This window comes from Channa argus, chromosome 19 (assembly GCF_033026475.1).
Source record: "Channa argus isolate prfri chromosome 19, Channa argus male v1.0, whole genome shotgun sequence".
NCBI classification, from domain to species: Eukaryota; Metazoa; Chordata; class Actinopteri; order Anabantiformes; family Channidae; genus Channa; species Channa argus.
The window spans coordinates 13,309,653-13,331,675 of NC_090215.1; the positions used below are offsets into that span (position 1 = coordinate 13,309,653).

Here is a 22,023-nt window from a genome sequence, read left to right on the forward strand (position 1 = left end):
CAGCAGTATGCTGGAGCCTACATATAAACAGATGCTGTACAACATGTTATTGACTGCTTTGCTGTAACAATGGGACATTGTTATGGAATCATTGTGTATACCTGCACCTTAAAATGCATGTGTTAGATTCATTTTGCAGCCTAGGAAGTCCAATTAATCGACATGTATCTAGGCATTAGATGTTTTTACATTTTTAAAACTCGTGTTAAATGCTTTACTTTGTGTAACAATCGATGTACGTGATGTATCGCACCCAAACGACTAAGGGATGAATTAATTACCTGCCAATGAAAGACGATTGCTGTTTCACTAGAGCTAAAGGACAAGACGAGTGGCAATTCAATGTCCAGACTTTTACAGTGAGCTACTGGAAGCGCTGCGTGCATCAGTGTGTTTACATCGCCACCTGCTGGACAACAAGAGACTAACAATCGATGTTTGGTACGTTCATGTGCCTCCGCAAGTACCCTAATTATTTGAAAAAATACCAAGGGCATAAAGACTCTCAGTAGGTATTTGTGTTGTATGTCTAAATTGTCTTTGCACATTAGACAGCCTATAATCACACCTTAGTTAATATCCTATGTGATTTTCATTGCTTGTGCATTTAATTGGACCGCGCCCTGTTTAGATCCTTGTGCTGTGGACAAACAGTGTTGCATTTCTTTAGTATAGTTAGATGTTCTAAACGTATGCCTACTAAAGTATTTCAATAATATAATACATGTTCCAGAAATTGATTTTTAAAAGGCTTATATACCCATAGGGTAAGAGAAACTAGATATTGCCGAGCATTTTTGAACGCAGCACTACACCGGCTCTGGAGTGCTGCTGATGCGGATGTTGCTGCTGCTGCTGTAACAAGTTGTTTCAGAAAAGTTTGACACGAGATTGTGAAGATGTCGGTCATGGTGCAGCAAAGGCACAACAGTTCAGCGTCATTAGTACTTCTCTCTGCAATTAGCTTAGCACTTCTAACCATTCTCAGTGTGTGGAAGCTGAAACAGTTCAAATACAGACTCATACATGAAACTGGAGGAGCAATGCTTTATGGTAAGGAGCTGTTCACAATGACTTATACGGAAACTCTTATTCAGAGACACTTCCTGAACTCAAAGTTAAGCGAAATAAAGTCTATTTTGCACACAGGTTATCCAGTGTTGGGTCTTGGTAGATGTCGTAACAGGACTTGCATCTAATCTTGCGTTATCAACTATTTATATTTGGAGTTTAATCTTTTTTTTTCTTTAATCTTTATGTGATTAACAATCACTGCCAATCACAAGTATCGTGAGATTAGCTCAGAAAATGTAAATATACCCCGAATTTAAATTCAAAATAAGATTACCACAAGTTCTGATATTTCATTTACTGTAGTATGCGTTGGTTGTTGGTTGGCTTAATTTCAATGAATAGAATTGAACAAACCGTTTTAACTTAGGCCACCATTACATCAAATAGGATACATTAATTAAAATGTAGTTCTAGATGCCATAATCATTTAAGTATTGCACAAATCAGTATAATACTTGACTCAGACAATATTACATGTAGCAGTGATGAAACCGTTTCACCAATGTTTCATCACTGTAACATTGACAGTTTTCCTGTTGCCTTTGTGGGCTGCTCTTGTAATCCTCAATGGGACTGGCATGCTATACCTTATGCGTTAGAATAGCTGCATGATAACTTATTTACTGCCAGAATATTGGTACAGTATTTCCCAGCATGAAAGGTGTTTGCCATAGTTTTCATATTGAGTGACGCGCCCTCACTCTGTTTATTTTTTGTTGTCCTCTGCAGGTATGCTTCTGGGGTTAACTGTTAAGTACTGGCCACTGAACCAAGGAGAGCAAAATGCGGATCATGTTTGCAGTTGTGCGGGTCTGAACAGCACTCCTCACATCTTGACGATTAACACCACATCACATGTGCACTGTTACAGCCGCGTTGGAAAAATGAACCAAAGATGCCCACTGGTCATAACGCCTCACACGGTAGATATTCCATTTTGCTGTGAAAGTACACATCAAAAGTGAATCTTTAACTTGGATTAAGGCTGCAAGTTGTGACACATCATAGACAATATAATGAAAACCGGAACAATCTGTTTTGAAACTCAAAATAGCTTGGTAATTAAGGGATGCAAAAACCAACTGCTTTCTTTTCCTCTGATGCAATTTTATTTCATCTGAAATAATGTTTTGCTCATTGCTTTCCCTTTGATCAAATTTATATTTCATCTTTTTTCCTCTGCTAATGGTTCTTAGTTATTGTTTTTCCTCGCAATTATTTGCATGTTGTGTTTATTACTAGGAAAGTATGAGAGTGATAGTACACAGATAAACATGGCCAGAGAGCAATTTAACTTATATTGAGGTTTTATTAAGGAACAGGTTGGGGAGATTGCATCTTAAGGTGTGTTGTGCAGCCAAGGGGAAATTAGAAGACAACCAAACACAGAAACCAATAAACAGGATACATACTGTACCTTGACTAGTAGAGTAGATAAAGCAACATAAAGGGTCAGATCAATGAACAAAGAAGGTTTTATACTTAGATTTGGGTGGTTTGGTTACATTCTTGCCAGCAAAAGAAAGCATTAACTGTGTGAATACAATTAGAAAACCAAAAGATTTGCATTTCTTCCACGACATTCTCCTAGTTGTGTGTTTAAAAGCAAAAGTCCACTAATGAGATAGTCTTTGCAAGTGATATTGGTTCTTGCACTGCAGGAAAAATGTGAGATATTTCTACAGACACGGTAGCTTTTTAGCTCTCAGAGTTAGCAATTTCAATGAGTGTGATACAGTAATGAATGTGAATATCCACCATTACCTATAAAGTGGAGGTAGCTATATTATATTTCAAAACGTAAATTTACTGTATACATTATGTGCTAGTTTATTAGAGGATAATGGCTCCACCAGACGTCTGGTAAGTTGGTGTATAAATGTTTGGTTTCTTTAACAATTTAACACGATCCCAGAGAACTAAACTGAAACCTCTTTTCTTCTTTATAATAACAAGTAGTGTCGGTCTTATACAAAGCATGTTTATATTATTATTGTAAAATCATTTTTACAGTCAAGTTTTAATATAGAGTAGGCATCATGTCAACAACAGATTGAGTTATTTTTTACACTTTTATTTTGAGGGTTTTTTTCTTTGATTCAGTATGTTTCATTTGAACTCCACATGCAAAGATTTATTAAAAGTAAACTGTATTTGTATTATTTTTCAGATCAGAAATAATAGAAACAGAAATAATGTTATAAACTGGAGGGCTGCAAACTATTTTCAGCAATTATCTGTTAGGAAGAAATGAGTTAGTGACTCAAACATCACTGCTAAGTGGAGGAGCCTAAACCTCCTGCTTTCATATTTCAGCAGTGGTATCAAGGTGATTTGTCATATTAAAGAAACTAACCAATGAGCCAGGGATTCAGCCGTACAGTGGCCAACAAGCATGAGAGGATTTGGAATGAGTGTATTTGAAATGTATTTCTTAATCTCAGAGCGATATTTCAACCCGAGAGAAAGGGAGTAAGTGAACCATGAACCCTGCAAATCATCTAGGCCAAGTGTAACTCTCCACTAATGGCTTGGATTCCTTGGTCCCTTTGAATGCCGGGGTCTCATTAGCAAAGCCGCTTCTGTGTAGCCTTCGTGCCATTAAGTCTGATACATATGGGGACCTAGCAGGGAGAGATAAGGATTTCATTGCATTACTGAGTCCATTATGTGCCACTGGGGAATAAGGCATTAAAGTTTGTGGTCTGATTAAATTTAGTGTTGCTCAGCTGAAGAGGCAATTAGTGTATACAACACACCTCCATCCTCGACTGGTGGTGCAGGTGGCCCTTGGAATAAAACCACCACCACATGCATAATTCACTGATTACAGTGTCTGCATTAGTCTCTATTTTGCTGTTTTATATTTGTCATGCACAGAATGTGCACATGAAAAAGTATATATTGTGCCGTTTGGGTAATTGCAGCTGCAAAAAAGTAATTTATATTGAGGCGGGTGAAAGTAGCAGGAAAGATAAAAGCAATTTGTAGCTCTAGCAACCATTTCACATATAAACGACTGAGAAAGCACAGCCTTTAAACTCTATAGGGGGCTTTTTCAGCCTCAGAAATTATAATTAAAACAGAAATGCAATCATCCACATGTCCACACATACATGTGTCCTTGAAGGAAGACATTAAAATTGGTAGGGCTGGTTTCATTCATCCAAACATTCATGCCATTCTGAGGGCTGCAGCATTTTGTCTGTTTCAGCGTTACATCTTGCCTATTGGGATCCTTTTTTTTTTTTTTTTATCAGACTTGATGTAGGAATCAGGGGGAAAAAACATGTAGCATCATTTTTGATCTGGTTGAAATATCATTGCTGCTTGATCCTCAGAATGTAGCCACAATAGACATAAAATGGATTCCAGGATGAAAGACATAAAAGGCTACTACCTTTTTGAGCAAGCGGCTTGCATTGCATCATATTGGCTGGGATGAGAAACTGAGAACGTGGATGGTATTTACAAAAAAAAACGCCTCACACTCTAGTTACCATTTGTGATCAGGTCGTTGTATCATAAGATGTTATGATCAGGAGCTTGGGTTTTGTTTAATGTTAATCCATCCTTTATCTGAACATGCGCCCCTATACTAATGGTACTTGTTTATTCCCATTTTAATGAACGCTGGGAGCCTCCAGGGTGAAAACTGACATAACCAGTTAGGCATCTCACTTTGTATTCTGCTTTCTTTTAAGCAGCTGTGGAAGTCTGACTCAGGGCACATTGACAGAATGCTAATGCAGTACACAGCGATTATTTTTAAAGGCAAAGGTGATCTTATGAACCATATAGTAGCCTTGAGAGATCAAAGTTTGTTGTTGAGAGTGATTAGTAGCCTAGAAGATAAAATTTCATGACAAATGCTAATTGATTTTTCTATTCACATACATAGGATTCAAATTTTTGGTAGCTACCCAGCACAGTGTTACATGTTAACTGGCCACAAGTGCAGTGTTTATGATCGGGAACAACTGAGAAAGCAAACCACTGACATATAGGACTTGCAGTGTCAAATTCTCTTATTACAAAGATTTTGTATCATTTTTAGACACTGAAGAGAGATAAGGTTGCTATGGTGCCTGGAGACTGTTGTGACATTGGGACTCAAAGAGAAAATGAATTGGTGCCTGTGTGCCAAAACAGAGCCGCCGAAGTGAACAACGTGTGTGTTATATCTGTCAGTCAGTCAGTCATATTCAGTAAACGGAGTCCTCTCGTTCCCCACGGAGCCTTGTCAGTCACTAACATAGCAGCTGTGTCTTTTACAGGAGACCTTTGATCCCGAGGTCCTTTTCAATCTGTTCCTGTTACCCATCATCTTCCATGGAGCCTACACCCTTAATCAGGTGAGACTGCTGCTCAGACATGAATCCAAGAAGGGGAAAAAGACATTATGAAAGGACTTTTATATAGGCTTTACATCAGAGTAATGATACTATTTGTTACATCAATAAGAAGTATTTGTGTTATACATTGTTAAAGACTCTTGTTTGTTTGCTGTTACTAATGCTGATTCACCTGCTCTTGTAGAGACGATTCATTGAGAATCTGGGATCTGTTCTAACCTTTGCTTTTCTGGGTACCATAATCAGCTGTCTCACCATAGGGTAAGTGTTTCTCTTCACACAAATAAACACATAAACCACCCAAGCATTGAGGTGTTACGTTTGATTTAATTAAAAAAACACTTTCACTTGCAGTAAAATTAAACATGTCAAACTTTGCCTTTGTCAGAAAAAAACTGTTCTGGATTTAGTTCCACCACTGTTTTTGGTGTGTATACAGCCCACAGATAGACACAGGCATTCAGTGTCTGACATTAAGTACGATTGGAATTTAAGAACTTAACAATTAGAAAATTCATTCACGAACAGTCGAAATTTCATTACGTTTATGCATATTATAGGTTCTAGCAGCATTTTGTTTAGGTGCAGTGAGATGTAGGTGCATCTACATCTTACTATCTCATTCTCTCCTTGTTTCTGTTTTATATATAACAGTATGTAGATAAGTTTAGATCGTGGTGGATTATAATCTAACTTTCAATTAATGTGTTGCTCATTTTTTTTAAAATGAACTAGTGCTGTTTGTAAATTCACATGCTAATCCAGTTTCTAACTGCATACTCTTTAGTATGCAAACTACATTCTCTCTCTCTCTCTCTCTCTCTCTCTCTCTCTCTCTCTCTCTCTCTCTCTCTCTATATATATATATATATATATATATATATATATATATATATATATATATATATATATATATATATATATATATATATATATATATATTCTTGAAGTAAGTATATACAGTACCTAAATCGGACAAATTACAAACTTCATAGTGTGAGCAACAAGATGACATAATCTGAAATGAAGGTTCCTCCCAGTGATGTCATATCGAGGCAGAAATATTTAATTTAATGGTCAAAGTAAAAGGGAAGTTTATTGGCATTTATTTACATGTACTACCCGAACTAGAATGAAAAGAAGCAAATTCAAAATCAGTGAAAACGTCCTTTAAGAAATGTTTTTGAACTAATAAACCTTTTGTGTCACCACATTTGTAGTTAAATCGTTATTATAATTTTTTTTGGCAGAAGCTCCGTTTGTTTGGTGCACTACAATGTGGTTACGTGTAACTGCATTAATATTATTAATTAGTGATAGTCAATCTAAATGTCAAAATGATTCACAGTAGCAGAACCCCAGAACTGACTGACTCTACATGGAGCCACCAGAAAGTGTGAATAGCAAGAATGTTTTTTTGTTACTGTAAGATAAAATTGTACCTTAACAGCACACACAAACAATCAAGCAGTTCATTAAATAGTTTCTTGCTTCAAGGCTCCAGTTTAAATTGGTTTGTACTGTGCATTGGTTTGTACTGTGGAATTAGGATACAGGTGCTATTCTGTGCTCCCAAAGGTAGATGGCACTCTCGGACTTTGTAGCAAATTCAAATGCAAACTAGTTGCAATTGTCGCACTAATTTGCAGCACAAAGAGGCTGTGTGAAAAACTCATCTCCAGATTCTTTGTTTTCCTGGTTCCTCTTGAGAATTAGAAATGTGCTACTAGGTTACTGAGATTACTGTTCACTAATAAGATTATCGCCACTTTCCATTAATTTTCTTGTCAACAGATTTGTTTTGGATATCACCCATGATTGAAGTTCATGCCCTTTAGATATTAGATAATGTGCTCCTCCAACATGCTGAAACCCTGTACTGAAGATGTTGTCTTTCTTCCCTCCCTATGTCAAACCTTTCTGATTCTTCTAGGAAGCAGGGCAGGGTTTGACACGTTGGGTCACGTGTGCATTCTTTGCAATATACAAGCACCAGACCTGACTAATCCTTTTGCTTGTTAGTGAGTCTTCCATCCCCTAAAGGGGACACAGAGTGTCATGGGAGTGAGGGAACCTGACTCAGTTTACACACACACACACACATACAGTATTTTGCATTATTAGCTAAACTTCAAATGTCCCTTTAAAAAACGTGAATAAGACAACATAGTTGCTTGGGCCAGGTCATGTGCAGTTACTATGGTAATAGAGTTATGCCAGCTCCCTGGAGGATTTTGATATTATGGGATGTTTCACAGTAACAAGATTAGTACTTAACACACAGTTAAGTTACCAGTCATAAGCTGGCCACGCTAGTTAAATGCTGAATAGACAGTTTGTTTATCAAAGTTTGCTGTATTTTTATAAAGGAGAAAATATGGTGTTTTTTTTTTTTACAGTTAGATTTTAGATTAGTTTTACTGTCAGTGCCCCGAGCTGAAAAAAATACAGCTTCTGTGTTATTTCTGTCACAATGCCCTTCACAGACTTATCATGGTTTTTAGTCTTCTGGGGTATTCTGTGCACACGCACGCACACACTCACACACATAATTCTTGGTCACTTTTATTATGCCAATATGATTGTAATACTGCAATAAAATTATGCCAGATTGTTAATAGATAGATGCTGAGGTAAGATATCAGCCAAGACAATTTGATAGACGAGACAGGAAAATGTAGTTGTGTGTGGAGGAGGAGCATGTATTTCTGTACACTCAGACATATTAAAGTGGATAAATGTAATGCTACACACCACAGTCACAGCTTGTGTGTCCACCTGTGCTAAGCAGCCTCTGCCTGGAAATGGGTCAACTCACCTGCTGGTAGCGTCTGGCCCCATTACCCAGACTACTCTGGGGGAATCCCTGCTGTGGTTAGAGAGATGACTGATAGGCCTGCTCTGGCTGGCGCTCCCTGATGACCTCACCATGTGTCCTTCTGTCTGTTTGTCCTCAATCCCAGGGCCTGCGTCTATGGCTTCACTAGACTCATGGTGCTGTTGGGCCTAGCAGCAGATGGAGACTTCGTCCTCTCTGACTGCCTCATGTTTGGTGCCATCATGTCAGCCACTGACCCAGGTACTCTAGGTGCCCTAATAAAGGAACTCTGACAGTAACTCTCATCACTTCCAGTGACAGTGTTAACTTTTTGTGTATATACATAAACATATAGACTTTACACAACAAGAAAAAAAGGCCATTGCATGAATTGTTTTCCACTACTTCACAGACGAGAATGAATATGAACACACACATCGCCGTCTGCCTTAAATTAATTTGATCTTTTCTGTAGTTTATAGGTTTTGGGTTGGATTGGTCAGATTGTGAAGTTCTCACATTATATAACCGGTTAACATATAACATAACATGTATAAAAAGGTCAAATCTGGCTCAACAGGTTCTTTAACAGTTTCCTATATTATGCTTGCACACAGGTACATGTCTGTGAAACATCACATTCTTCCATTATACTCTACATTGCCTTCTTCTTTTTTGTGTTTACATTCAGTACTGACAATTTGATAGCCGAGCTCATGCAGGAACAAAGTCATGATGCCCTCTCAGTAGATGTAGCTGCTTTAAATTCCACCATTTCCCATAATGGATTTAAAATATACAGTAATCTTCAAGAACTGTGAAGTCAGTATCATACATTATCCTCTAACACAGCAAAACTGGCAATGTCAACGTCTTCATTTGCTAATGAATTATTTATACCAATAAGTGGTTGATCGGGGAGTTTGTGTCAAAGAGGAACTGTAGATTATGGAGCAGCTGTCACTCTGACTGACATTATTTTCCCATGCAGCACTGAGCTCATCCCAACCGACCCCGGCGCCCTCGTCACTTTGATTAGAATCACACTGCAATGCATTCGTGGCCCAAACACCAAGACCTCCAGGCTGTCTTCATCTCCTCCTGTCCAAATAGATCGCCAGTTCTCAGATTTTCTAAAATGAAAATTCTTTGTCCATTTATCTCCCTTTCTCTTTGCATTTGCATTCACTAGGCCAATGCAGCTAAACAACAAGTGTAGATATACACACACACACACACACACACACGCAGATATATTGGTGCAGTGGCTTTATATCTCTGTCATAACCCTTATGTGACAGCTCTCGGTTGTGTTGCTGAGTCACTGTGTAAGTGCGACTATGTCACGTACTGCCTGAAATGATGGAGATCTTGAGAACACTTTGAAAGTCATCACAGGCTGACAGCCAGTGTTGAAGCCCAATTTGTTTGCCACTTTGCTTGGAATATAACACATTTTTGATGTTCCAGGGTCTCGTTGCAGCTTCAGTGAATTGATGCAAGATTTCTCTCGGAGGATTAAATAGTAGAAGTATGTGGATGTTGCAATTGCTAGTTATTTTCTTTTATTAATTACAGCTGCAAGATGTGTCATCCGTGATATATTTTTATGCAACACGTTGTGGGCTTTCAAGGCTAAATCTATTTCTAAATGAACCAAAATATGGTCAATTATAATGAACAGAGTCAGCATGTCCTTAATAGTTATGATTTCATATCCTGGCGCTGTGGCAAATTCTCTAAAGCAGAATTTATGTCCTAAGTCACAAAACTATATAACAAAACAATATGTTAAATACATATTATGATGGTCCTTGTTCATTATTATTAATTTTTATTTTCTAAATTCAGCTTCACGGAAAGTCTAGATTAACTTCTGCCTTTTAGGAGTCTGTGTGGAAGCATAACATTTGCCGCTACTCTTAATTGGCTGGGGATGTGGCTTGCACATTCACTCCCAGCCAATGGGAACCTAATGAATAATACAGGATTCAGAATCAGACTCTGGTTTAAAGGTCATTATATAATTACTGTCTTACTCTGGAAGCATATATAGAGTGAGATAGATAATTATATAATGACCTGTAAACCAGAGTCTGATTCTGAATGTGAAAGAGGAAAAATCTGCTCAACCTTGTGTCAGATAATCATTTTAGGGTCTAATCCTGACATATTTCGTGGCCCTGTGCGCCTGGCCTTTTATGAACAGAGATTTTAGATTTACGCTTCGCATGTGATTTTTTGGCCTAGGCTGCTTCTTTCCTCTTATATTCCAAAGTCATGAGGACATTCTGGTGGTTTGGAAAAACTAGTGTCAGTGTTTGTCCTTAAATGGAGACTGCATCCAGATGCAGCCGCTACTGACTGTTCAAGAATTAGGCAGGTAAAGAAAATAACTGAAAATGTCTCCAGCATAGCACCTGTAATGGTAGATAAAACTGCATACACCATCTCTGCTAACATTCCCTTTGTAATATTTCACAATGGCTGGCAGCTACTGTATGTTCTGAATTGTCTCTCTGTTGACCATGACAGCCTATGAGTAATAGTCTGTACCTACAGTACTTTCTCCTTTCTGTGTGCATGGGTAAATTTTTAAATGGCCAGTGTTATACAGGCTCCCCAAGCTGTGTACCCATGAAATCTGGTCTTGTCAGAATCAGAATAAGACACATGGTTCAGGTCACAAAGTAGAACGCCTGTTGTGCTGCATCCTGTAGCCTCAGGGATAGTTAATAAAAGGTCAGCGAAACCTTCCCCGAACTTCTTAAAGGAAAGACTTTTAGCATGTGACAGTTTTTTTCTTTCATCTTTGAATTTGTGTTTATTCATTTATTAGTTTGCTTTTTTTATTTATTCCCTTTTTCAGTAGTTCATATTTCTTTTAGTATGTCAGAGTTAGAAATGACGATAGTGTTGGGAAATACTACTTTATATCTGCAGTCCTGGGCCCAATGGCAGCAGTAACTACCAGGAAATAAAATGAATACTGGACACACAGTTGGCCATAACTGTGTGTGGTATTGCAGCATTAAACGCAGGCCTGTGGGTTAAAACAGTGGCACAGCAGTGGTATAAGAACATGTAGAGATGAAAAGAGAGACAGGCCACAAGTACTAATTACCCAAATCCACCCCTTACAAGAAAGACAGACAGGATTAAACATGAACAAGTTAAGAAATATGATGTTGTGCCATTGGTAAGATTTTGACAGAGATGGGACACCACGTTTAGCACTGGAAAACTGCATTCTACAAATTATTGTTTTTTGTCCTTCTGGCTTGTCCTGTGAGTTCAGGGTCGCCACAGCTGATCATTGTCCGCATGTTGATTTAGTACATTTTTTACGCCGGTTGCCCTTCCTGACGCAACCCTCCTCAATTTCTGCACAGGATCGGCACTGCACAGCTGGGGATGGGAATGGGCTGTTTAGGGCTCATTGTCTTGCCCAGAAACACTTCAACACGTAGTATTCTAAAATACACTTTGCATATTTACAAAGAGATTTTCTTTCTGGTAACCTTAAGCGCATATGTCGGTGTGTTAAGCCCAAACACGTCAGCTGTTATTATCTGATCAACTCCTTAATTTCTTAAAAATAATTAGTGATTTATTTTCATCAAGTCTAGATTATAGAATTTTGTGCTGTCAATGCATCATAAATTGTCAGATACATTTCAATTCTGTGCATCACTAATTGTTTTCTTACTACCCAGACTAATTACTACTACTCTCCTTTCGGCTTATCCCGTGAGTTCGGGGTCGGCACAGCGGATCATTGTCCACATGTTGATTTGGCACAGTTTTTACGCCGGATGCCCTTCCTGACGCAACCCTCCCCAATTTCTACCGGGCTTGGACCGGCACTGCATCGCTGGGGAGGGGGAATGGGCTGTTAGGGGTTCAGGGTCTTGCCCAGGGACACTTCGACATTTAGCCAGGGCCGGGGATCGAACCACTCACCCTGTGGTTCGTAAGCAACTGCCTTTACCAACTGAGCTATAGCCGCCCCACTACCCAGACTAATTAATACTTTGAAAATACCTTGTCCTGACATCCTAAGAATCCAGTGTGAGATTAGGCGATGATGAACGGTGATGACGACTACTTATAAAGTGCTTGTTTATGTCAACTTCACATCTAATCTGTGATGATGGGTTTTCCAGTTCTGGACCCCTTATTGTGTAATTTTCAACGCTGAGAAAATTGAGGACTTTTTAATGGAGCTGGGGAGATTATTGCTATTCCTTTCCTGATATGTGACTTTCAGTATTAGATCTGCCTAATTTGTGCAAATCAAGGAGCAAATCCCATGCTCTCTGATTAAAACGGCCATGAACTTTTGCCTGTGCTAAACCTCTGCAGCAGGGTAATTTGACCTAATAAGGTTTCCATTCAACCCTTTCAACTGTATTATGTCTGAAATAATTGTCTACTCCCTCCACCTTATGGTGTTGCTGTGGAAACTGATGAACACTTGACAGCTGTAGGACAGAGTTGCCATGACAACACAGCCAACATGAACCCACCCTTATGTGTGTATGTGTGTGTGGGGTCGGCGCTTTTTCCCCCCTAGTCTTGCAGTGTGAGTGGTGCACGACATGCTGTCATCAGCCAGGCATTATGGGAGCAGGGAAATGGAACGATCCTGACTCCGGGGTCTACCTCACCCTCTCCAGATAAAGGATTTTCCCCAACCAGGAAGAGCTTTAAAACTGTCAGAGCCCAAAGAGCCAGATCTGTCAAAACAAGTCCAGAGGCTGCTCTCTTGCCACTGCTCTGATTGTGAGTCTGGTCTTATTCTGGCTCTGATGCCCACACTAGCCCGGTATCCACAACAGGACCAGAAGAGGCTGTCATGGTTGACTCATTATTCATATCACAAATTTCTCTGAAACTAATTTATGGGCTTCTTTTAGCGTTGTGGTCTTAGGAGGTGTAATATGAATCTGCAGGGATCTGTTATTGTTTTGAATACGATTCCTGTCTATTTCTTGTAAATGCGTGTGTGGGTTTGTGTGTGTGCATTTGTTTTGTCTGCCATTGTTTTTGTTATATGATAATTTTGTTTTTGCTTGTTTGAAACACAGCCTGGTTTCTCAGTTGGTTGTTATAATAAGGATTTTTGTTTTTTGATTTATTCTCATCTGCTGTATTTGTCTATATGTGGTAGGTATAAATTCATCTCATGCAATCTAATGTAATCACATCTACAGTAACAGCTAAGGTGACACAAAGTGCGCAGCTGACAGCAACGTCACCATCTCGTCAATGTCAATATTCTCCCTGTCAGTCAGTCTCAGCTGCCCTGCAGCATTAAATGTGCTGTCTAATGCATGTGCTCATTCTTATGCTCAGCATCTTCCTCTTGTTGGTGAACTCACTGTGGAGTTGGACATAATCTTGTTTATACAGAACATATACTTTCCACTGATTGCTGATCTCCAACTGCTCGGCTCACATTTTGACACATCTAATAGGCTTCATGAGCTCTGCAGATTAGTTCCCTACTCTCAAATCCATCTGAACTTTTGTTAAGACAGATAAATGCTACAATACAAACCTTCAAATTTTTTTTTTTCTTTAACCTTAGATTGTTGTAAATAACCTTTTTTTTTAACAAATGTCTTGTCTTTAACAAAATGAACGCCACCATTTATGAGTTGCATTACACACAGGGAAAATATCTTACTCCAAACTCAGCTGCAGGCCCTTTGTTGTCCACTCCCTCATTATGTAAGTGGCACCTGTGTGAGAAACTGAAATATGCGGAGAGGGCTTCTTTTTGTTGCTGAGCAGTGAGTGAATCTTAAATTATTTAGGAGTTCTCTGCTGTATTCCCTCACATTAGGCTGTAATTGGCTTCCTTTGGATATTTTAATCAGCTGCAGCATCTTATCTCTCTAATCTCCTCCTTTTCAAACCAACGTGCTGCCAAGATTCCCCAAATCCAAGTCATTATTATGCTCTATACTGAAAACTGCAGCAATGCCCAGATGACATAAACAAACTGAACACGATCATGATATGAAACAAACAGGATGGAAACATTAAGGGGAAGGAAATCATACCATCCTGTAACTGCCTACATCTTCTTACCTTACGCAATGATTTGTGTTTGCTGATACCAGTGCTGCCCTCGCCGAATCACAGATTGCCATGTTATGCTTGCAGCTGCTGTGAAATGTGTCTTGTAAAACACACAATTACACACTGAAACAAAAATGTTGCCAGTAATGGTTTTCTATAGCATGTACTGAAATATTTGGTGTTTTTTTTTTAAGTTATGCACAAATGATTCTACAATCCTATTCTATCATTATCTATCTTAAATTTTCCCAAGTAATCAGAGAATACTGATGGTGACCATGAAAAATGGCTATCGATTCTACTGTAATAGGAATAACCACTGAAAAATGACAATGACCAGCACAGCAGTTCTTATCTTCAGTTATTTTCCTTATTTCCGGCTGAACAAGGCTTTGCTTTTAGTTTTTTTTTTTTGCAAGACACTGTTGCAAGTGTCAAAATCTCCTTTTTCAGTGATGTCAGTGTGCTGATATTTATTGCTACACTGTAACATTAATTCCACTGGTATTTCCTGTCTGTGGCAGCAGAGGTGAAACTCCACACAACTTTCACTATGTGATTAGCAAGAAATGTATTGTGTTTCCTGCTATGCTGTAACTCTTCTGTTTTGTTTCTTTGTTTTTCTTTTGAAGTATCAGTGATAAGCCTGTTGTCAGAGCTACGTGTGGACCTGAATCTCCACGCCCTGCTGTTTGGCGAGAGCGTCCTGAATGATGCTGTTGCCATCGTGCTGACACAGTGAGTATCTCCCTTTAGCAATCATCTCTGTCTCCAGAATGGCACACATTTCTAGGTTTAATACTGTGGGACGCCAATCTTTTCCAATTCAGCCTTATGGGGGTGGATGTGTGTGGGAGAGAAGACTGCTAGTTTTAAGAAAGGAAAGGGTGTGATTGGCAAAAACAGCAAAACAGGATGAGTGTCTGCTATGCAGTCGACTGCGTAAGCGACTTGCCCCTGGCACTGTCAGCATCTCATTAAGGTAGTCAGTGGGAAGACTCACTGCCAAAGTTGAGACGTACTCGGCAAACACAGCTTCTGTCAAATCCAGCCAAAGTACACCATAAAAATCAACGCAAGCTCGGTGAAGTGGCCCCCTTCACGCTCAAATATTCATGTTTGTCTTTCTTCACATACATTACTTGCAGTGTTTGCTCTGTTTATGCAATGCTAGTGTATAAAATCAGTCAAGTAGATGTGCTAACAGATGGCAAGATGAAGAGCAGGAGGATGGAGAGAGGAGAGAAGTCACATAGACCCACACCCATGGTCGGAGAGATGAACAGATGAGGCAGGGGTATTATTTGCACTGAATGCCTTTAGATGCCATTGTTTTCACACAGACTGACGCACGTACCTGCACACTCTGACATATCTTTCTCCAAATGCACAAATGAGCCCAGACAGTGCGACAGATGGAGGGAAAAGGAGGTGGGTGTGCAGATTGTTGTGTTCACACCATGGCTGCTATCTGTGTGTACATTGAAGCGCAGAGGAGTGAGCCTGCATGGGTTTCTGGACAAACAGTCAGATAGTGCGGTGTTTGTTCTTAGAGTGGTGTGACCGGCCTTCATGCCATCTCCTGTCACTTGACTGGCTCGCTAGCCTGCCGGTTGCCCTGGCCCCACACACAAAGCCGGCCCTTATTAGTGAGCCACGCAGGGTCCTGGCACTGGAATTTTAACAAGCTCCTAGAGCAGCTCAACCTTACGCTGATGTGCCCTCTCACAGGCGCTAAACGTCCTGCTCCGGCAGCCTTGACCCGGCCACCATTCAACCAGGGCTTGTGTTGACATCTTAAGAGGGAGTTAGCAGCTCTAAAAGTCTGAAGATACATTCTCCAGAAGGTCACACTGACCAAGTGACTAGTGGCCACATTTAATGCGCTGACACAAGAAGTCTTTATTTTGATGGAGGGACTATTAGATTTTCTCTTTTCAGCTTGCTGAGCTCATTAGCGGCAGCTTGATTGATTTCTTCCAATTTTACTATGGAGATTAAGGCATGTTGTGGTGTGTGTTGGCTCATTTTAACTTGACAGCATGAATAGTGGAGATACATTATGGGTTATTTATCAGTAGTTTGGAAGACATTTTCAGACACTGAGGATCTTCACCAGCTCAATTTTAACCCATTTGTTAGCTGGCCATGAGAAGTAACTTTCTTTTTCAAGTAAAATTAAGCTGAAGGTCTGATATTGATTTAAAATAGTTGAAGTCCAAAGGGAGTACACAGTGGGGTCTGTGGTGAGTTAGGAAATTCTGTCACTGCACACATGCAGCCAGCTCCATCAGCAACTTGCACGGGTGCCTGTTTCTGCTCACTGCACCTCAGGCCCTCTTCCTTTCTCTTTCTCTCCCCCTCCCTCCCACTTTCTTCTTCTGTTTCTCCTCTCAGTGAGGCCCCCCTTGAACTCAATGACTTCCATGTGGATGTTTCCTTGCCCACACAAAGTAAATACTTTTCGTGGTGTGACTAACACAATGCTTTTGTCTCCGTGAATAGCAATAGTATTTCCCCTTTTCCCACTAACTTTTTGGGGGTATCTGAGGCAAATGGATGAATTGTTAGAATGGATTGTTTTTCAGGGAATGAAATGCTATGTATTTCTAGGAATGACTCTAAATAAACTGCACTTTAAGGCTTAGCTCAACGTAATAAGCATATATATTTATGCTCACTGCTTCCAACTGGTTTTAACCAAGAAGCTAGTGAGCATAATTTCTGATGACTGCAATTGTTTCAAAGCAATAAAAAGTTGTTTCTTTAATGTTTCAGCATCTGTAACATTCTTTTAGCATCTACATTGTATTTACTTGTGTCGTTATTGTGCTGCAGGCTTCTTTTGGTTCTGTAACAGACTTTTCTTGGCATCATTTTTCTTCTAGTGCCATCACCACCTACAACCAGATGGGTGCCGGACACACCTTTGACCCATCAGCGTTTCTCCGCTCTGTTGGATATTTTCTTGGAGTGCTTGCTGGTTCCTTTCTCATGGGTTTCATATTCACAGTCTTAACTGCCCTCATATCCTTTCATTCCCTCACATCTCTCCCTCTGCTCCCCAAACTCAATTATCACCTCAGCATGCGCTGCAATCTATCCACTTCCTCAACTTGATAATTGCTTCTCTAACAAACCCCTACTGTACCACTGTTATCAGCAAAAGTAACGCAGCTAAGTCTTAAGAGCTCCTCTGACATTAATGGTTGCAGAGAGATCGTCACTCAAGCCAATAGCATCTAATGAAGTTTCGACTTTCACTGTTGTCCAGCATTTCTCTCTGATCTTCTAGTAATTAGACCTTAGGATGAAAAATGAGGGGGTGTCATGAGAGGTTTAGGGCAGAGCTCAGCTCTTATTTACAGTGACTAATCTCTGCATGCAAGCAAAGCACAAAGTGGACATTTATTAGATTTTGCTGATGCTAACTATAGAAACATCCTCTTACTTTGTGATGTCTCTTCAAACAGCAGTGTCTCAGGGATTCAGTTTGACATAGAGTTGACAGTTATCTTTTAAATTCATCGCTTTAGCTGCTATTAATTACAGAACTGACCGCATGAATTTATTTTCATTAATGTAAGCCACCACAATATGTAAGACGGCTGCTGAACAGTCACCAGTGCGGAAGTTATTGAAGTTGTGGGACTGTCACAAATTAAGGGAATTTAAAGCCTGGCACTGCTTAATGGCTAATGATTTACATTGAGGCTTTGCCAGTGTGAGACTGTGGTCAGTGGCAGATCAAGAAGGGGATGTTGTGCAAAGACAGAATTCCAGTAAGACCCAGTGAGTTATTCTACATGCGAGAACCAGTTGTTGTTTGCAGCCTCTTTCTGCTCGCAGACTGTCACACTGATGCAAACTGGAAAATGCCTTACGATTATCTTCTTGTATATCTTTAACTCCCTCCCCCACATCACCAAATTCACACGACTGCACGAGAGCCCACTCCTGGAAACATCCGTCTTCTTCCTGCTGTCTTGCTGCAGCTTCCTCTCAGCTGAGACCAGTGGACTTTCAGGTGTGTGCTATATGATTTTTGTGTTGTTTTTGTATTTTGTAAGGTCATGTTGGTGCTTTGTGTGGCAGGGAAGTCAGAAAAGATACAAATCCTGTTAGTGAACTGCTGCCCTTTTCCCATCAGGCACCTCGTTTTACCTGTATACTCCAACTCGCTCGCTGCTCCACAACATGTGCTGCTGCTGACACAGACTGCTGTTTGATAGGCAAACTCTGTTACTTCGAGTTGGCTCACGCTCCACAAACCTGGAAATAGTGTGTGCATATTCTCCATCATCCTGATGTGATCCTCTGCACAATATTCTCCTCAAAACCATGAAAATTTCTTTTCGGTCAACTGAAATGGCCTATACCTTAAAAGAAGGCCTTTTTTTTTTTTTTACAATTTTCAAAAACGTTTGATTTGAACATAATGTACCACATCAAACGATGTTTACCATCGAACTTATCATGTGATTTGATCACTCCGGCATCCTCTCTGCAGGAACTGCAGGTACCAATCCCATACTGATCTCAATGTCCACCTGCCTCAGCCTAAGAATGTCCGTACCATTAGTTCTGGAGGTTGCACCACAGATAGCAGCAGAGTACTGTATAACAGAAATAATGCCCTAGATGTTTAGCCAGCAAGAAGTGCTCAGGTCACATGTCAAACCACATACAGTGGGATTTCGTCATCCATCACCAAGTGCTCATTTAATTTCTAATAAATACTGCTTTTAAATACTGTATTTTTTTTTTATGCTACTGGGATTTATAGCATCTGAAATAACAAGTAGTTTGTGTGTGGGAAAGATAAAATAAACACTTGGCTCAGCTGCCTGGAATCATCTTAATCTATTTCTTTGTTGACCACTTGTAACGTAACGCTCAAATTTGAATGTAGTGTACACACACACACACACACATTAGTGTTGTTGTGCCTCCTGCCCTGATTGTGTCAAAGGGATTCCACTCATTCAGCTGATGTTGTGGTGCTTGGTCTTACTTGGCAGCACTCCCTGTGGCCTGTGGAGGAGACGAAGATGGTTTTAATGAAATAGCTTGACCTTTGTCTATTGGATCCAGACGCCCTGTCTATAAAGTACTACCACTATAAATGCTGCCCAATGTGGGAGGCAGGCAGCAGCAAAAGCTAGAGCTCAGTACTCAGTATAATCTAATGCAGTGTCTTAGATATTTTTAGTAGTAGCAATACACGTGTCTGTGCTGTGTGACCAGGGCTAATTGCAAGATACTTCATTTGTGCTTTAAACCTGCAGGGGCATGAGCCAATTTAGTTTTTTTTTGTTAGAGTAATCCAAAAATTAGTTCTATTGCACACTCCACTAGTCTTGATCTCTAAATCGAACTCTACAAATCTAATCTGTGGAGTGCTACTATTTCTAAAAGCCTTAATGGTCCATTTGGGGTGAAGCAGCATGTCACCGTGGCACTGTGGACTCCTCCTTGGCTTCCTATGGTAACTGCCTTTTGTTAATTCCTGGAGTTTAGAGAGGGTGTGCCTAATGACCCTGAGCCTTGCAGGGAACTCCGCTATCATTAATCTTATGCCCCTCACAACTGCTCATTATGGGATGCAACTCATCTGTTGCCAAGTGCCCTGTGTGGAGTCTTTATGTGGCTGGTGGATAATGTGTTATATCTGTCAATGTTATCTATAAACAAAGGAGGATGTTGTTGCCCCCAACCAAATGGAACCAAAATGAAATCTGCAATGCAGTGCTGGAAAGGACATAGTGAGCAGAGATTACTGCAGCTTGCATAGTGCAGGTACAGGTCAGCATCGTAGACTGAAGGCAGATAGTGAAGAGAGACCAACAGACTGGCTTAACTAAGCAGCCTGAAATCCAGGTGCTATCGTTTCTCTGCTGCTGTGTTTATCACTTTCCAGCTCTCTCCCCTGACTGCCGCTCCCCATCACAGTAATTTCACATTTTTCCATCCTCTGTGATTCTCTCTCAAAGCAGAGGGAGCAAAAATCGTGAAATTGAATTTCTGCAACAAAGCAAGCATGTCCTGTGAGGCAGCAACCCACCTTTCATGCTTTGCGTTTCAAATTCCAGCTCTCTGGTCCAGCAAGCCTCCTCTCTGGTCCTAATCACTCCCTCTATCCTGTTTATTCTCTTTTTGCAGTTATCCTTCTTGAGCAGTGTTTTTTTATAGTAGTTTTTGTTCTTTCCTTGTTACTTGTCTGCCTTTTGTTAATTTCAGCTCCCCCGCACATGGCACATGGCTTATTGTAATAATGCAATTTTTTTGCCTTTATTTTTTCTTGACAATTTCTTTCCAGAAACATGAGCATGTTTGTGTTGGGTTGGACAGCACATTTGATTAAGCTGTTTAAACATCTGGAATTTACTGGAAACAGGGTGGATTCAAACGTGGGTTGGTCTGATCTGATATCACTTAATACTCAGATGAAGAAGTAGCTGCACAGACAGGAGCATTCAGTTGGATTCTTGGACCCTTAGACAACACTTCTTAGCATACTATATATTACATAGATAGTTCTCATGTTTTGTAGCTAAACTTTAAATCATTTTTATTGCAGAAACTTGCATTTTAATATTATTCTGAGCCTAACAGAAGCCCTTTTCACAGATAATTTTCCCATGAGGGAGGAACATCCTACAGCATATGTTCAACATGATAAGCATTGTGTATTCACTAGCACACAACCATACACATGTATGCAATATGTGCATGAATTAGTGATTGTGCAGACTTTGTACTGATCAGACACAGCACATTCTTCAATTCTCTGCTATCTATAGGACATTAACCTGAGTTTTTTTGGACTTTTGTGAATTTCACATTTTCTTTAACTTTCAGGTATTGTGGCAGTGCTCTTCTGTGGCATGAGCCAGGCAAGATACACGGTCCACAATTTGTCCTCCGAGGGCAGAACCAGGACCAAGCAGGTGGGTTAATGGAGGACGGTTGAGGTTGATTTCATTGTTGTTTTCAAACAGCATTTTTCAGTCTCCTCACTATGTTCGCGCTGCCTGCTGATGCCACAGTTTGTGTCTTGTGTGCGTGTGCAAGCAATCATTAATTGCCATTAGTGCTCTGCTTGTCCGGTGGGTGTCTGTGTGGGAGGCCAGTCTCTAGCTATCTGCTTAAAAGGCTGAGCACCGAGACAGAGACCACTGTCATAATGTAAGCTTTACAGAGGAGCAAATAAATCAGAAGTACACAAATATACTCATCTATCCATTTATTATTCATTATTGGTTCCACAGTGCAGCTAACTGTTTATCACAGAAAAGCTTTTAAAAAGCTATGCAGCACAACTGAAGCATTTCCCTATAAAGTGGATTGGCTACCCATTGGTCAATGTATGCATATGGTGCAGCCTGGTTACTTGGCAGAATGCCTTTATCTATATTTCTTTGATTTATATATGCAGTCCCAGCTATAAGGGAAAGACAAAGTGATTTAGTGTATGCAGACTAGTTGAATAGCTAGTAGGAAAAATATTTTACCTTGTGGCATCTCGTGTCCTTGTGATATGATGCTCTTAAGGGGTAAAGGTACACTTATTTAAAAAGCTTTTTACCGAAGCTTTAAATCAAAGCTGGTATAACCGAGAGACACAGAAATAATACATTATTAATTAAATCAAAACATCTGCTTTGATTCAATCTCGATACAACA

At 39.9% G+C, this 22,023-nt stretch overlaps 1 pseudogene; it reads left to right on the top strand.

The window, feature by feature from the left end:
* Positions 1-827: 827 nt before the first annotated feature.
* Positions 828-22,023, top strand: part of LOC137104793 (sodium/hydrogen exchanger 9-like) — a 52,061-nt pseudogene continuing 30,865 nt past the window's right edge.